We start from the raw sequence: 4,352 nt of genomic DNA, 5'->3' as shown, positions 1-4,352 counted from the left end.
AGTTCAAATATGCATTTGATGATATTTTGAGTTGTGAATTAACTTGTGTTATAATTATTAGTATGTTTTGAGCATAATCTTGTTATGAGGGATAATAATTATGTTAAGTAATCATCATATACGTGTGTATAAGGGGTTGTATGAAGTTGTTGTTATGGATTGATTATGAAAAGAAGTTTTGGGATTTAATTGAGTATAGTTTGAATGTAATATTTTGATTATGAAATTGTTGATGTTTTATTGTGCTTTGGGAGTTGTTTTGAATATTGGAGGGAGTAGAAGATATAGGGGAGATGATGTCCGAATTTCGGAAGATTCTAAAGGGGTTTAATTTGACGGCTTAAGATAATCATATGACGATAAGCCTAAAAATAATATGAATTCTCTTGAATGTAGATTTACGAGCTTGGGAGGATAAGCGTTAAGTAGTTAAGGAGACCAAAAGGTATGTCAAGGCTATCCTTTCTTTCATTTTGGCATGATCTTATGATATGAACGAACAAACGAGCATATGAGCTTCCATATTACTCTATTCTTAGAAGCGCTAGGAGTACTTCAGTCTTTGATGATCCTGCCTGTACCCCTGTTATGATATTCCTTCTGTTCATGGGTCTTGAGATTTCATGTTTTAGTGATGTTAGCTCAGTAATTGTCCACCAGAGGTAATATGACATCACATTATTCCGAGAGTCCTATTATTTCATTTTACTTGTGCATTGCACTCATTTTCATTATTCATATATATATATATATATATAATAAGGCCCATGTTGTGGCGTTCATGTATATAAATATAAGGGGGTGACGATGTGGACTATGTTGTGGCGTTCATGTATATATATATCTATGTATAAGGCATATTTGACAGGGGGTGACAATATGACCTATGTGGTGGCGTTCCTATATATATATATATATATATATATGTTTCCTGATATACAGTCATATTGATTCATCAAATTCACATACTCACTGACATGTCTCAGATGTTTTTCCATGATTTTATGTACATGTTGATCTTATGCCTTACATACTCAGTACATTATTCGTACTGACGTCCTTTCTTGTGGACGCTGCGTTCATGCCCGCAGGTAGACGGACCAGACCCTTAGGAGCTTCATCAGCGGAGTCCCAAGAGCGCTCCATTTGTTTCGGAGCTACAGTCTATTGGTATTACTCTTTGTGTCTATACTTGGGCATGGCGGAGTCCTGCCCCGTCTTCATGGATTCCTGTATTCTATATAGAGGCTCGTAGACAGATATGTGTAGCTAGAAGTCCCATATAGATATTAGTTCATATTGTTGTATTATATTATGACAGCCTTGTTGGCTTGTATTTATGGGCATAGTTGTTGATGATTATATAGAGATGTGTCACTATCTTGTGATATATGCTCTTACGGAGTATGACGCCCATGAGCTAGCTTTGTGGCCCACCTAGAAATGATTATGAGATGTATGTTCAGAGGTGCTCGTTGGGTTAGTTTCGGGTGCCCGTCATGGCCCTCTGGTTGGGTCGTGACAGAAGAGCACTGAGATATGGGGTATGGTCAGGCGAAGCAAGGACCTGAAGCTTTATGGGTTATGGATTTTAAACTTCTTAAGTTACAGGGTTCTAATTAATAATCTGTACATATTCAATAGATTTTTAAGACAAATATAGAGTTTGAACCAAAGTTACTGGGTTCAGCCGAACTCGCAGCCGACACTCTAGCTCCGCCACTACGTCCCCACTCACATGAGTAGTAGAGTGGTTCATTGTGGCAGAAATGCTACAAATCCAATATATAATTTTACCGTGGCAGGCAGTTGGACATTTCCTTTTATAATTAGTAAGTGGGCTTGCTATATCAGATACAATTGTGTCTTCTCTTTTGCATGTATATGCTAAGCTAATCAATCTTGTCTACATTATGCACTAGACCAATTATTAAGTCAAGAAAAGTATAGCCACTGCACGTTTAAGTCATGTAAGGATGATAATTGGAGTAGGTAAATAATATCAAATGATATGCTGAAGTAATCAATAATCCTTCAATAATCTGAAGGATTGCATTAATAGGAGTCTAATTGAAATTGTTTAGTTAGAAAATAGTGATAATCCTTTCTTACTCATCTCTACTCCACTCTCGTTGGAGGACTGCCTATTCAGTTTTAAGTAGAAAGCTTAACACATATATATACTGCAATGGACTTGAGACACCATTTAAAACTCGAGTTGATAGTGGTGTGTTGAATCCTAGGTAGGACCCATGATAGAATCTATGAGTTCACCGTTTGCTAGTTCACAACCTGAAAGTTTGCCAAAACAGTCTAGAGGAACTTGTCCATGAACTGTTTTCACAGATAATAATGGAAAGTAGATAAGGCAAGATATTTACGTGTAAAACTCCTTGCTCAAGGGATTAAAAACCACAAATTACCCCAGTAGGATTTCCAACTTCACTAAACTGAGCAACTTCATATTACAACCTATTGCACCTAGGAATTAAACTCTTAATCCCTCACCCTTACAATGCACCCATTGTAAGCACCATAATAATAACTTTATTGCAAAGCTCCAAGTCTTGACTACCTCTAGCCAACGACTCAACTGCTCCTTAGCTAACTCTAGCCATGAAAACGAAGTCACAAAGATTGAAAACAAAGTTACAAAGATTAAAATCTGTCCTACTATGATGCTTCTTGACAAGCAGTGTAGGAATACAAATTAAGAGCATGAAGCAAGACTCAGCTATCCTAGGACTTCAGACGTCTTCAGTGGCAGGAACTGGTCCCTCTGATTGTTGAGATCTTGCTCTTGTGGCCACCTAGAGAAAGGTAGCCGCCACACTTGAGAAATATAGCTTTTTAGATTTGTAAGTGTTAGGTCAAATAATGCCCAATATTTTGTATAAATATGAGACCAATTAGAGATCATGCGAGAAGCATGTGACCATAGATGGTGACTTTTCAAGGGCTTTCAGTTTCTGGCACACATACAGCTGTGCTGTTGCAGTTTTGTCTGAACAGTGCAGCAGCTTTACAGCTGTTAAGTACCGTGCAATACTCTCATGGGACCTGATAGAGTACCTGGTCCTTGGATCGTTTGTCAATCATCAATTTCCCCTTTTTGATGATGACAAACTTGTATAAGATATTTCCCCTAAGGACCAGGTTTCTTCTTCAAAGCATGCTCAGATAGGATGGTTTGTTCTTGTGAAACTAACAATTGACAGCAAGTCTATCACACCCTAACAATGGTATGGCATGACGGGCACCCGACTCTCATCAGAGTCGAGCGAACCCTTAGACATTTGCTCTATCAAAACCGGTCATTTCAAAAACTTTTAAAAACATGAAACTTTTCCAAATAGAAATCATTATCTTTATAACGATTATGAAAACTTTCAATCAAATAAGTACTTTAAACTAATTGAAATCATCTCAAATACATACTCTTTTAAAATCCACAAATGACTCAACTGATATCACTTTGTCGATATCTTGACAAATATACCACAGGACATTGTTTGCAGAAGTCTCTAAGAAGTGAACTGAACATTATGAGTCAGGACAGGGCCCTGACATACCCATAATCATGCATATCTCTACATGACTCAGCACAGCTCCAGAATGAGGTGGAACTTGCCAATCCCAGCTGACGTCCAAGCATTCTAGCTATACACTTAACCTGCCAAACAATCTGGGGCTGCGGGCATGAACGCAGCGTCCCCAAGCAAAAGGATGTCAGTACGGACAATGTACTGAGTATGTAAGGTGGTAACAAATCATAATTTGATTTAGGAGAGAAGAAATCACAATCTAACTCAATACATGCAGCCTTCGCTGGAAGAAACATAAATGTGCACACGAAGTCTCAAAACAATCTTTAAGTAAATAATGCAATCCAACACACATGCCGCTTCCGACATGTTAAAAGAATGGTCCCTTCGGACAGCCGCTTTCATCTAGTATTACAATAGTCCCTTCGGACAGCCGTTCATGATGGCCCCTTCGGGCAGCCGCTTCCGGCTTAATATTACCATCATATCAACACAAACTCAATTCACAAATATCAATTTGAATTCATATCATAAGTCACTAATCAATTCATCACAATCCAGTTATTAGCCTTAGTCAGTCATAAGAAGTTATCTAATTTGTATCCCATTAGACTTAGGAGGACATACTTCCAGGTTTGAGGGTAGAATTGTTATGAAATTCCTACTACTTATATTCTACTCAATTTCATCTTATTTCCCTACCCAAAGAATAAATGATCATATCAATACAAAGGGATGACTGCTACGGAATGTAAACAGAAATCGTAAATGAAATGAAGTAGTAAAATCTCGCACCCCCTTCAGAGT

The sequence above is a fragment of the Lycium barbarum genome, chromosome 11, assembly GCF_019175385.1.
Source record: "Lycium barbarum isolate Lr01 chromosome 11, ASM1917538v2, whole genome shotgun sequence".
In the NCBI taxonomy this organism is placed as follows: Eukaryota; Viridiplantae; Streptophyta; class Magnoliopsida; order Solanales; family Solanaceae; genus Lycium; species Lycium barbarum.
The sequence above is the reverse complement of the archived record's forward strand: the minus strand, read 5'-3'. Positions refer to the sequence as shown.